Source organism: Cervus canadensis, chromosome 16 (genome assembly GCF_019320065.1).
Source record: "Cervus canadensis isolate Bull #8, Minnesota chromosome 16, ASM1932006v1, whole genome shotgun sequence".
NCBI lineage: Eukaryota > Metazoa > Chordata > Mammalia > Artiodactyla > Cervidae > Cervus > Cervus canadensis.
Window position 1 is genome coordinate 19159977 of NC_057401.1, and position 14793 is coordinate 19174769.

The window sequence follows — 14793 nt, forward strand, 5'->3', positions numbered from 1 at the left end:
CTCCTTCTTTCTTCCTCTTCCCCTCTTCCTTTTCCCCCTTCTTTCTTGCTTCCATTCATCTACACACAAAATCCCCACAACAATGTAGAAGATGGAGTAACACGGCAGACCGGTGGGCAGGACACCACCTAGGAAGCAGCTATGACAAGTGCATTGAAAATAGCACTGGCTGTATATGCGCTGCTTCCCTGGAGGGTGGAGTCCAGATTTATGAGCTGAGTTCAGTGCCATGCAGTTGAAATCAGGAATGTTAAAGCTGAAAGAGATCTTGGAGACAGATCTAGTCTTCCTAACTTGCCAAGACATCAAATTACCTGGACACCGTTTTAAAAAGAAATATTCCTGGGTCCAATCCTAGATTACTGACTCAGAGTATCCAGAAAGAGGCCTGAGAATCTGTAGGTTTAGAAGTCTTTCCAAAGTGATATGCAGAGCAGTAATTGAGAATGATTGGTAGTCAATCTCTTAATTTTATTTATTAAACTTTTTATTTTGTATTGGAATATAGCTGATTAAGAGCAGCCTGGACATGGGGAAGTTTGGGAGAAAATGGATACATGTATATATAGGGCTGAGTCCCTTCTCTGTCCCCTTGAATCTCTTTATTTTATTGGTAAAATCCCAGAAAAGTCTAGAGGTTTGCCAGTGTCAAAACTAGTCAGTAGCAGAGTTAGAACTCAAAATCGTGGTTCGCAATTCCCAATCCAGTACTGGAGCTCAAGGTCAGTTGTTACCTTTTTGCTGGAGAAAAATACATTTCTTTTTTGTCATCTACTCTTTCAGTATGAATTTGGAACCTCTTTGTCTCATAAAACTAGTCTGTATTGTGTTTAACTTTAACCTCAAGATGTTTTGCTACATCTTTCCCAAGTATTATTAAACATTTTACCAAACATTTAAGGCATTACAGTGTGGTCAGGGTGATTAGCAAAGTTAACGAAGTGCAGGACCCATATTTCAATTCCTTTAAAGTTTTGTCATACTTTTATATTTAGAGATACATAAACACATCCCTTCATGTCAGCAAAATGTCATGTTCCACGCAAAGATTTTGAACATTATGCTCAAGGCAGCTAGATGATATCTCAAAATGAGTTGTAATAGGGCACATTAAAGTAAAAATGTGTTTTTATTTCAACCTTTATGAAGTTAAAAGTAATCCAGTGGTTCAATCCTCCTTATAAGTGTTTAGTTAGAAGTCCAGAAGATTTTGGTTTGAGCCATAATTCAGTCACTTAAATCAATGAGACTCTGGATAAACCGTTGTCCTCCTTCCTGAGTCTTGTTTTCTTTTTGTAAATGAGGATAAGCCTCCTCCCCACCGCTGCCATTGCCCAGGGTCACCCTGTGAATTTCATTGAACCATGACAGTGGAAGGGCTTTAGAAACAGTGTGGGGCTAGGAGGGAGAGGCACAGGAAGGAGGGGCCTTTGGGAGAAATTCTTCTGTTTCCCTAGGAAGGGTCATCGTAGTCCAGCTCATCAAGGGGCACAGATGGAGCTTAGGGACACGGCAAATGGCTGAAGCACCCATGGATTCCAGAGAGATTATTTCCATGTGGCCTGAAGGGCCAAGTGCGTTAGTGGGATTAGTGGCAAACATAGTATTCAAACTCATAATTACATTGCAAGTTTAAAGGACAGCTGTGTACAAGGAAGCCAAGAACAGAATAAGCATACATGTGGTTTGGATTTTTTCCTCTTGTCAAATTTAATTTCTAGGTCTAAACTTTATAGGAAAAGAAAAAGAAGGGTAAAATCACATTTTAAGATTTTTTTTTTTAAGTTTTAAAGTTAGGGGGGAAGAAAAACACAACTGAATGAATGCTTTCAAAAACTATGATTTTGATTTCAAGAAGTATCTGAATCTCTTGGCCTTTTTTTTTTTAATCTGGTCAAAATTAAAATTTAAAGATCAGCAAAGTATATGAATATGTTTGGATTTTTTTTTCCTTCCAACATAAGTTTAAACATCTGACATCTATTCTTTTTTGTAGCTTAATGTATAAAAAACTTATAGAATTTCTTTTATAAGATATCTGTTCTGTAAAGGCAAACACCTTTTAAATTAGATTATCTACCAGTGGTACTGATTTTGTACGGGATAGGCTAGAGATTCCCTGATGACTCACAAGTAAAGAATCTGCCTGCAATGCAGGAGACCTAGGTTCAATCCCTAGATCAGGAAGATCCCCTGGAGAAGGGAATGACTACCCACTCCAACATTCTTTCCTGGAAAATTTCATGGACAGAGGAGCCTGGTGGGCCATATAGTCCATGGAGTCACAAAGGGTTGGACACGACTGAGTGTCTAACACTTTCACTTTCAGGCTGGAGAATAAGGTTTATTTACATATTTACACTATGGTGATACAATGTAGTACTAAAATGTTACATGCCAGGAATCCACACAAGTATAGTTCTGATTAGGAAATAGTGTATCTGAGGATTCTGGCGTGACCATCTATAGCCAGTTAGAGAAATTTTTGCTAGATTGAAAGGCTGTGCCATTACACATGGCCTTGTTTACACTGTACTTAAGATATCACCACATCCTAAAGGTGATGAAGTAGGTACAGAAACAATTCTATTGTTTCTGCAAATCTTTATCAAGCATCTAGTATTGCCAGGCACCACTGGGGGCTTCCCTGGTGGCTCAGATTGTAAAGAATCTGCCTACAATGCAGGAGACATAGGTTCGATCCCTGGGTGGGGAAGATCCCCTGGAGAAGGGAAGTATTCTTGCCTGGAGAATTCCATGGACAGAGAAGCCTGGCAGGCTACAGTCAATGGGGTCTCAAAGAGTTGGACACAACTGAGCGACTAATACTTTTACTTCTTTTCACTTCACTGGGAAGAAATGGAGTGCATTGAGAAGCCTCAAGTACTATAGTGGTTGCACTGAATTTCTACTCCTAAATTAAAATAAGACTTTTTTCCCTTCAGGACAACCAAATTCCTGGTGATACTGTTCATAAATCTTATTGACGTGCCAAGTCCATAGTTGAGAAAAATGCATGGTTGTCACTGCTGACCTCCTTTGCTTTGTTTTTTTGAGGTTCTTTGCTATGTTTTTAAATTTTTTTTTAAAAGTCAGATTTTACTTCTTTAGCTATAAAAATTCCTTTCATTTTCATGCAATGATAGATCTCAAATATTTATATATAATCATCCAGTTGTGCCAACTGAACTCTTTTCTTGATGGATTCTATTCAATTTTGTGTGTTGTCTTTTTTCATTTTTGTAGAATTTATTTTGTATAATCTTATCTCCCACTTTGGATTATTTCCCATTTATACTCCTTTTAAAAAATGACATGTTTTTTTAATGAGAAGTCCAAAATGGTACATGAAGCTCTTAAGTACAGTGTAAACAAGGCCATTTGTAATGGCACAGCCTTTCAACCTAGCAAAAATTTCTCTAACTGGCTATAGATGGTCACGCCAGAATCCTCAGATACACTATTTCCTAATCAGAACTATACTTGTGTGGATTCCTGGCATGTAACATTTTAGTACTACATTGTATCACCATAGTGTAAATATGTAAATAAACCTTAATCTCCAGCCTGAAAGTGAAAGTGTTAGACACTCAGTCGTGTCCAACACTTTGTGACTCCATGGACTATATGGCCCACCAGGCTCCTCTGTCCATGAAATTTTCCAGGAAAGAATGTTGGAGTAGGTAGCCATTCCCTTCTCCAGTGGATCTTCCTGATCTAGGGATTGAACCTAGGTCTCCTGCATTGCAGGCAGATTCTTTACTTGTGAGTCATCAGGGAATCTCTAGCCTATCCCATACAAAATCAGTACCACTGGTAGATAATCTAATTTAAAAGGTGTTTGCCTTTACAGAACAGATATCTTATAAAAGAAATTCTATAATTTTTTATACATTAAGCTATAAAAAAAGAATAGATATTTAAGCTTATGTTGGAAGGAAAAAAAAATCCAAACATATTCATATACTTTGCTAATCTTTAAAATTTAATTTTAACCGGGTTTGATAATTTGAGTTTGATCTCTAGGGTGACAATGAAATATTTTTCATGGCAAAAATACCTTGATATTCAATGAAGGGAAGCCCAAACTAGACAACACTCTGTTTTGTTAGAAGTCATACAGCCCAGAGAATGTCCCAGATAACTTTCTCTCCTCCTCCTGGAGAAGACTATCTGGCTCTAGAAGGACATTTAGCCTATGAGTTTAGAACAGGAAGGATGGCCCTAGGCATCTGCATCAACCTATATCATTCCCAGTACAAAAAACCAACTCACCTCTGATTCCATTGCAAATGAACTAGAAAACAGTGATGAGTGGTTCTAGTCGACATTTGGGTAGGTTATGAAAGATTTCTAGAACTTTTTTTTAAGACTCTGGTCCATATACTCCTAGAAATGTATACATTCAGAATGTCAATTTGGTGTGGAGTCCCATTCAAAGCAAAACAAGCCTAGTTTGCTGCCGTGTTTCTAAGACCTCCTTGACTCCGGTGGAGCATGGACCCAAATCCCTGGAGAAGGCAACTCCTTGTCTCTGATCCACAGACAGACTCATGTTCAACTGCTCCTCTCTAGCTTTCCTGATTGTCATCAATGCAAAACAGAACCAGACCTTCCCCCCTTTATAGAACAACCACCACTGTGTGTAATGGCTATGAACATATTCTCTAACACTTCTTCAGCCCTAGATGATAAGAAATGTCTTCGTGAAAATAAGCACAACCAAGGAACGTTAAAGAGAAAATGTCCAACCAAGTATGAAGACAGTAGAATTTAAAGAGGCAGAGTTTTACTTGGGCCTCAATGGGGAGCCTTTTTTTTTTTTAAGTCAGTTCATTTTTCACCAAGTAACTGTTTAGGGTGGTGTGTAGGAAAACAGGGCAACTCTCTTCCTTGCTGTCATTTGGGGACCGTGACCCTTTCATTTGTGTTTCTACCATCCTTTGTTGCTGCAGAACCTTCAGCATCCAACTATGAGAAGCAGAAAGAACAACCCAACCCATAGCCAGGCACTCAGGAGCAATTCTGAGCCAGTCCTGCAAGTGGCATGTGAGATTTCTGGTCATATCTATCCCTTGCATGACCGAATCTAATTGCGGAAGAAGCCTATCAATGAGGACTTCCTGTCTGTCTAGGAACAAGCAGAGAATGGAATTTGGCAGATGGCGAGCATAATTTGCTATATTCACGGCTTTGATTATTGAATTCTATATTTTTCCAACATTGTGTTGTCTTTAGTCAGGATTACATATAAAACCATTTCAAGGGAATATAAAAATATGTATATATCTTTACTCTTCAAAAATCATTGTTGGAGTGGATCAGTCCCACAGTCCATCCCAATGTCTTAAAATATTTGAAGGATCATTTGCAAGCTCGTATAATTCACCTCATATAAGAAATCACAAAGGAAAGCAAATATCAGTAGGTTCATAGCACAATGAATCATAGGCTGTTTGGTGTGCACATTTACATCTGTGTCTTTATTCTTGATGATATATTTTAAAGAATTGTGAAATCACTGATCATGTTTAACCATCAGAACATTCTTACAATTGCTCTACCATGGTAAAATTGAAGAAATGGTATGTAATTCAGGCCACACAGCTCTCTGAAGCCCTTCCTGTTCTCTTCCACTTTCATTAAAGTGGAAAAACCCATCTGTTTGGATCATTGAGGTTGGAAACTGAGTGATATCACTACTCCAAAATAGATTTAATAGTATGGCTTGGTTAATTGTTTCCTGACCTGTTTGAGGGAGAGTCCAGACTCAGAGGAAAAACATGGTGTATAAATTTTCGTATTCAATAGTGGCAAAGGATCAGATTTGCATTATATTTTTAAAGGCAATTTTGGTATAACTATTACAGTTTTTGTTTTCAGTTATTATAGACTTATCTAGACATTTAATCTACTTAGTATATGATATTTAATGACACTTTCACAGAGGACTTATTAATATTTGATCATTATTATTCATCCAATTAAGCCATTTGAAAATTAATTCTTAATAAGTCTAACTATGTGAATAGCCAGAAATGAGATTGAGAACCACATTTTAAAGCCCACTTCTCAAAGAGAAAATCATGATCTCTGTAGAGACATATGGTTTAAAATAGATCCTTCTCAGACCTTCAAAGTGATTCTAGCATCCTACCTGGTGGGATCACTCATCTGGAGGAAGGAGCATAAGCATATAGCAAGCAAAATTATGAAAAGGATGGGTACACTTTGGAAACTCTTTGGCTATCAAAAAAATAAAGAAAACAAAAGAATTAGGACAAAAGCTAGCCTTAATAATAATATACCTTTTAGGAAAAAAATATGATGTCACATTCCCATTTTCAGTCATTCCATTGTTTCTCTGTCTTTTCGCATTCTATTATGGCCTCAGATGCACAGGGAAACTAATGAAGGTCAAGCTCAGAGCCCTTCACTGGCTGGGCCCCATTCTAAATTCTAGAAGAGAGGCTTAATGACCACTACACATAGTTATAGATTTTGTAAAATTTGCAAAAGTAAGAACTTGGGGGGCACTACTTCTCTCAAAACAGACTCTCAAGGGCCACAAAACCAAGTTCCTACCCCTGATTCCATGGCTGACTGGAGGGCAGACAGGAAGATGTTCAAGCAGATTCTGTTAAATGGTGGCAAATCCTATTTTTTTTTTTTTATGGCCCCTTTAGTTTTTCGCAGCTTTATTGAGATATCGTTAACATATGACATTATGTAAGTTTAAGATGTGCAAGTAGTGATTTTGTATTGTATATATTGCAAAATGATTACCACAATAAGGTTTTAACACATCACCTCAGATAGTGACAGCTATCTGTGTGTGTGGTGAGAACTTTAAAAATATACTCTCTTAGCAATTTTTAAATTCTATACCGTACTAACTATAGTCACAGTGTTGTACATTCATATCCCTGAACTTATTCATCTTACTACTGGAAGTTTCTACCCTTTAACCACCATTACCCATTTCTCTTACCCCCTTCTCCCAGCCCCCAACAACCACTAATCTATTCTCTGTTGTCTGTGGGTTTCTTTTAGATTATGCATATAAATCAGATCATACAGTATTTGTCTTTCTCTTTCTGACTTATTAACTTAGTGTGATTGCCCTCACGGTTCATCCATGTTATTACAAGCAGCAGAATTTGTTTCTCTTTTTTATAGCAGGATAATATTCATCCCATACATGCATGTGTTTTTCTTTATCTATTCATTAGTCACTGGACTCTTGGGCTGTTTCCTCATCTTGACTATTGTAAATAGTGCTACAGTGAACATACCTCTTCAAGATAGTGGTTTTATTTCCTTTGGATATTATATGCCCAGAATTGGAATTGCTGATTCATATGGTAGTTCTATTCTTAATTTCTTAAGGAACCTCCATACAGCTTTCCATAGTGACCATACCAACAAACATTTCCTTCAACAATATATAAGAGTTTCTCTCACTAGGAGGCTAGGAAAGGCTAGATTAGAGTGGCAATTTTCAATAGAGTAGTCTGGGGATATCTCATCATGAAGGTGGCATTGGACTGATAGCTGGGTCAAAAATATTCTGGCTAATGCCAAGGCTCTGGGGATGGAGTGTTCACATGTATTCAAGGAACAACCAGGGATACAAGAGGCTGAGATTATCCTACTAACTGAAAGAAGTCAGAAAGAGAAAGACAGATACCATATGATATCACTTATATGTGCATTCTAAAATATGACACAAATTTAAATGAACCTATTATGAAACAGGGGCTTCCCAGGTGGTGCTAGTAATAAAGAACCTGCCTGCCAATGCAGGAGACGTGAGATGCAGGTTTGATCTCTGGGTCGGGAAGATCCCCTGAAGGAGAGGGCATGGCGCCCCACTCCAGTATTCCTGCCTGGAGAATCCCATGGACAGAGGAGCCTAGCGGGCTACAGTCCATAGGGGCGCAAAGAGTTGGACATGACTGAGCGATTTAGCGTGCATGCACACATCTATGAAACAGGGTCATGGACCCAGAGAGTGGACTGGTGGTTGCTGTGGAGAGGCGGTGGTTTGAGGGAGGGATGGAGTGGGAGGTTGGGCTTAACAAATGTAAACTTTTATATATAGAATGGATAAACAACAGCTCTTACTGTATAGCACAGAATACTATATTTGGTATTCCATGATAAACTATAATGAAAAAGAATATTTTTTTAAATGTATATATTTATATGTATAACTGCATCACTTTGGTGTACAGGCAGAAATTAACACAGCATCATAAATCAACTACACTTCAATAATTAAAAAAAAAAAGAAATCATCTATAGACCTCAAGTAAAATAATTCTGAGTTTGAGCTTTTTAAATTTTAGATTGAATCTTTTAGAGAAATTGACGTTTTGCCATCCCGTTTGGCGAAAACTGACAAAGCAAGTCCAGCTTGTCCCTTTTGGCCTCCAACCCAAACATTAAACTCATGCCATCATTTTCAACTTGACTCTCTTTATTGGCCTCTGTGACTCAGGAGTGTCACGGGCATGTCAGAAACAAATACTGTGTTCCCTGAGATCATTTGATATTTTTACCCATAAAGAAGCATACAACTTTCCCCTTTGTGTCAGGCTTTTGTTTATAAAAAAATGATCTGTGAAAACAAAGGGTAAAATTACACATCCTTCATGCAAATATACATATTATGCAAGGTAACATGCACAGTGTCACTTACTTTGTAATTTACTAACGTCCTGATTACTATGTGCTCTCGTGATGTCCTATGCAAATTTGAAATGGAGTTTTGGGATTGATTTGAGGAAGATCGCCGTTCATGCACCTCTCTGTAAAATGCAGTTTTCTACAATCTCATCTCTATAGATAACCCTAGCAAAGTAAATATTAAGGTAGGGAATTGGAAGAAGCAGTATTTTCTTTACTCCAGAGGTGGTATTCGATCTGCAAGAAATTGCTGAATGGAAAATATCACTGGTGTTGATTAGAAACAGGTTTCATAGCCTTGTAGTCTTGATAACAGTGGGTAAAACACTTATTATAGAGAGAAAAAAAATATGTTTAAATAATTATCCAACTCTGCTTACATTTCATTAAGCTTGGGGGCAAGTCAGCCCCCTCATCCTGAGTGGTAAAGCACCAAAATGGATTCCATCGTTGAGCCATTGGCATGGGCTGCCATATGCAAGAGTCAGGTGTAGGAAAATAAACAGCAGTGTAATTGTGCAGCGAGTATAGGTACCAAGCTACACCCAGTGGCCTGGTGTCTGAAGGACTGTTCCTGCTTATTCTTTTTGCCTGGAGCCCCACCCAGGATGTTGGGATTTCCACGCCTTCCACGTTCCTAGCAGGAAATTGTTCTTTTTCTTCAGTGAGGCATATCTAGAGAAAAATCAACAGTCTCCACCCTCTCCCCGGATGTTATCACACTGGAATTACAGAGTAGGGTGGAAGCACACAGCTAAGTTATAAAAGCAGCTCAAGTTGTGAGAGCAGTCTGGCTCCAGCACCTGTCACCGCATTGATTGCCAAGGTCGATTCCAGCCTTCAGTCCCCCCTCTCTCCCACCCCACCCTCCCCAGTTGGTTCTTCCCAAGGCAGCCTGCTCAGGAACAATCTAGATGGAAAGTCCCCTCAAAGCAAAAGAGTAATAACAGTTAAAATAACAATAGATCCTATGTATTGGGAAGGTGCTAGCTGCCAGGCAGTGTGCTAAATGCTTTCTAAACATTACATAAGGCCCTAAAACTAGATACTGTAATTGTCCTTATCAGGAAATGGAGGCTTAGTACAGTAACTGCCTAAGAGCATACAACCAGAAAAGTGGTAGAACCATGATTTGAAATTTAGACAATGTTTTCTAACCTAGACAGCATATTAAAAAGCAGACTTGACTTTGTCAGCAAAGGTCCGTCTCGTCAAGGCTGTGGTTTTTCCAGTGGTCATGTATGGATGTGAGAGTTGGACTATAAAGAAAGCTGAGCACAGAAGAATTGATGCTTTTGAACTGTGGTGTTGGAGAAGACTCTTGAGAGTCCCTTGGACTGCAAGGAGATCCAACCAGTCCGTCCTAAAGGAGATCAGTCCTGGGTATTCATTGGAAGGACTGATGTTGAAGCTGAAACTCCAATACTTTGGCCACCTCATGCGAAGAGCTGACTCATTTGAAAAGACCCTGATGCTGGGAAAGATTGAGGGCAGGAGAAGAAGGGGACAACAGAGGATGAGATGGTTGGATGTCATCACCGACTTGATGGACATGGGTTTGGGTGGACTCCGGGAGTTGGTGATGGACAGGGAGGCCTGGCGTGCTGTGGTTCATGGGGTCGCAAAGAGTAGGACATGACTGAGTGACTGAACTTGGCTTTGCTTTGCTTTCTAATTCCCAAGTGAATGTCCTGGAATGTTTTTGGTATCTCCCACCTGCAAATGGGAAGATCTCTGTTGTCAGTGCACCCGTGTTGTTAATACAAAGTGACAGAAGCAGCTGTGAGATGTTCCTGGTGTGAGTGGAGGCTTTCAGGGTTCCCTCCAGCATTCAGCAGCTGCTGGGTTCTCTCCAGGGTCTTCCCGGTTGGAGCTCTTTAGAGATGCTTTGTTAATGGGACATCTTTACATTGGGGCTCCCTGAAGCTGCCCCACTGGACTCCTCATGTGTCTTACCTCCACCCACCTCCATGCTGGGGATCAGTGTCGAGTATAAGGTCCTGAAGGCCAGGCAACATGAGATGAGCTGTTCATCCATGAAAAACAGCAGAACCATGATTCAGGAGAGACTCCACATTATGGGCGAGAAGAGATGCAAAATGCATAAACCAGAGGGGCAGGGTCTAAAATCAGGCAAAACAGGGAGAAATGGCCCTAAGTGGACCGATGACGGCAAGGTCAGGAAACACAAAGTGTGGGAATAGTGAAGGAGGCCAAATGGAAGGTGAATCAGGACATGTAGTCCAGTAATTGTGCTGATTCAGAGCAATGTAGAGAGCTGGGGAGCAGTTTGTTTGGTTGGTCAATTTGCTTGTTTTTCTCTTTGGTTTTTTTTTTTTGTAGCTGTTGGCAGGTTTCACAGCAGGGGGCCTGAGTGGAGTGAATGGTCATGATGGGTGCCCAGTGCACACAGCCTTCAGCGGTTCTAAGTGCGGCAGACTGGGGGGGCCACTGCTCTTTACCACCCCTCCACCTTCTGCAGACTCACCAACCCTCCCTATTCGAAAGGAGCTCTCAGACTCTGGAAAGAAACCTACCACCTGGGTTATAACAGAGACTCTTTTGCACCTTATCATTGTGTTCATAACTGGAAAAATAGGGATCTGGCAAATTCCAAAACTAACGGTCATATAAAGACCAAGCCCCAGAATTAGCCTTGGCATGCTTGATCCATAAAGTGACCAGAATGTTACTTTCAATGAGTTAACATTTGAAATTCTGTCGAGGTTAGGAAGCTAAAAGATTTTTTTTTTCTATTTTTGTAACAAATAACAGGAGGCTTTGCAATAGAGACATAAACAGGGCCATTCTCCCAGGCCCTGAAATCAGATAGCTTGAATTTAAAACCCACTTACAAACTGTATGGCCTTGAATGTGTCATGTAACATGAGTCAGTTCTTTGTGACGGAGATTCTTCATTGGTCAAATGGAAAATATAGTGCCTACTTCAAAGGGTTATTGTGGGGATTTAATGAGATACCGTATATATAACACACAGCACAATTCCTAGAGAGTGTTCTAGATGTTTTATTATCATCATTGTGATTATTAGTCTCACCATCGTCATTACTCAGATATTCTCACTCTCCCTACCTCTTTACTTACTTTCCCAAGGTTCTGCTAATCTTATCCTTCGGTTCAATTCAGTCGCTCAGTCATGTCCTACTCTTTGCGACCCCATGGACCGCAGCACGCCAGGCCTCCCTGTCCATCACCAACTCCCGGAGTTTACTCAAACTCATATCCATCGCGTTGGTGATGCCATCCAACCATCTCATCCTCTGTTGTCCCCTTCTCCTCCTGCCTTCAATCTTTCCCAGCATTAGGGTCTTTTCAAATAAGTCAGTTCTTTGTACCAGGTGGCCAAAGTATTGGAATTTCAGGTTCAGCATCAGTCCTTCTAATGAATATTCAGGACTGATTTCCTTTAGGATGGACCGATTGGATCTCCTTGCAGTCCAATCTTATCCTTGGATGCCATCGTGTTGGCCGTGAGTCAAAAGAGGATTCATTATATTAAAGTGTTTGCCAAAGAATGTGTTTGGCAAATTCACAACTGACCTCTTTGGTACCAACATCTAAGGTTAGGGTTACCCCTCATCTCCTACTTGTTTTATTAATAATACTGTGACATTGTTTATAAAGTGACATTTCAAAAATGAGTAGCTTGTTTGAAATCATCCATATTTTCAGCCTAAATAAAGTCTCAGTTAATTTGCTATCCATTGAGTGAATTACTGCCTTGATGTGTTTTCAACCTAATTTCTTCCAGAAGAAGATCCTCAGTTCTAATATTTACAAAAGAGCTCATTTTTTAAAAGTAAGAGTGAAAGCCTACTAACAGTGACCTAAAAGTGACCATTTTTAGGTAATTTTTAATCTGTAAAGCTAATATTAATATTTCTTAGGCTAATGTGTTTTTATTGATATTTTTATTGATATTTCCCATGGACCTATGAGGGTTTTTTTTTTTAAAAATATTTAAGAAGTTGCTTTCATGAATCTTTAAGAAATAGTTTTGACTTAGTTCTAATAGATTTTCCTCAAGAAAATGATCTCCCTCTAGTGGACAAATTGTTATACTACAGCCTGCAAAGAAAACTATCAAAGTCCATGTACTATCCTGTATCAAGTGTTTTATGACCTATTAATAAATGTTTGGTGTTAATAGATAATATAGCTGCCCAAAAAGGTTAAAATTTTAAAGATACTTAGCAGTATTTGTTCCAAAACTGATAGTGGAGAATTTTTCTTTTAATTAAGACTTGCTTGATTTAATTGGAAACATTATAATAATAAAACAATACAAATTACTGATTTGGGAGTAATATTGGTATTTCCTCAGGTGAACTGAGAAAAACTAAACCACAAACCATGCTCCTATAGCTCTTATACTTTTGTTTCTGCATGGTGTGAAAAGGGTACTTACCTTTTATTTTTTAGAAAATAAGCACATTTTGATATTGAAGGGAAATCAGCATAAACATTTGTTTTATGCGTTCACATTAAAACTTCCTTATGCTGAAGAGCTGCCATGACTATCTCCTTAGAGCAGAAATCACCTCTTATCCTCTTTCAAAGCAGAGGTCTTTCATGTCTTTCAACTGTATACTGAATGCCTTCAAAATCCCTCTTTAAATACCATTCTTCCCTGAAGATTTCTTAGATATCCCTGCCTGGATTAATCTCATTGCCTTTATTTTTGTAACTCAGAGTGCTCGTGGTAGGTATTTAACAAATGCTTATTGAGTTAAGCATGTCCAAGAAGAACTTGCCAGAGATCCTGTATACGTCTCTTTAATAATTAGAAATCCTTTCCCTCTGGCCTTCCTCAGGATTGCTAAAATCCCAGATGCATGATGTGTCTGTCCACATGCAACAGATGTCTCTTTTTGGGTGTCACCTAGGACTTCCCTAGTAGCTGAGCTGGTGAAAAATCTGCCTGCAATGCAGGACACCCCAGTTCGATTTCTGGGTAGGGAAGATCTCCTGGAGAACAGATAGGCTACCCACTCCAGTATTCTGGCCTGGAGAATTCCATGGACTATATACCATGGAGTCATGAAGAATTGGACACGAGTGAGTGACTTTTACTTTCTTTTCATTGCTAACACACATTTGTGGTTTACGTGATTATGCGTTATAGCTGGAAGAACTTCAGAACTTCAGATAATCCAGTTAGCTCAGTAGCTTTGGTCAATTAACCTTTCTAGGAGCTGGTATCATCGTCTATAAAATGAATCTGTTCAAGTAGATAATCCCTCAGTGTCCTTTAAGGACCAAATAAATGCATCTGTAAAGTGACAAAATTCTAAGAAAATTTTGAATTGAAAAACATGTTTGTGACTGGCTAAGCTAGATTTTGAGTTTTTCCTTTGTGTGTGTGTGTGTGTGTGTGTGTGTGTTTTCTACTAGATGGATTGATTTGGAGTCAGTGTTCTTATTTGGTCATAGAATCATAGGTGATTCATGAAACATCAAGCATCTGGATAATTCTTTCACTTTGGCCTTTAGTCTTTGGGTCATAATACTATTACTAATCACTCCAGTAGCAAAAGAATATTTAAAAATTAGCTAGTTGATAGTTTAGATCAAGATTCTAATGGGGAAAACATTGATAACAACTGAACTTGAATTCATTCATTCATTTACTCATTTAACAAGTTTTTAAACCACATACTTGCTGGACTATCATGAGCTAACACCCTCTTCTTATAGGAACACACAAGAGTTGACTTCATTTTAATACTGGTTGATGTTTGACTAGAAAAACTCTGTAGAAAGTTTATCTTGGTTATAAAGTGTGTGATATCAACAATGGCATCTGTAGTTCTTTTCTTCCCAAACTCTAAAATCTGTATTGCTGAGCATCGTGCCTTTCATTCATTTGATCACTAGTTCAAACCACTTTTCTGAAGTGCCATGTGAGTGCTTAGAACACTTAGAATCTTCATTCTCAGCTCACCGTCTGGGAATGGAGATCACGTGGTAATTATTTCCAGCTCTTTATAAACGCCACCAGTAGGGAGTGGGAACGAGTCTTGGGGGTGCAGAGAAAGGGCATCTCATGAAGCTCTGGGGTATCAAGTCGGTATTTCAAGT

At 39.0% G+C, this 14793-nt stretch overlaps 1 protein-coding gene across 10 annotated transcripts in view; it reads left to right on the forward strand.

Annotated features, from left to right (window-relative positions):
- PDE4D (phosphodiesterase 4D) overlaps positions 1-14793 on the forward strand; it is a 1564543-nt gene that overhangs the window by 1312603 nt on the left and 237147 nt on the right. The window lies entirely within an intron of this gene.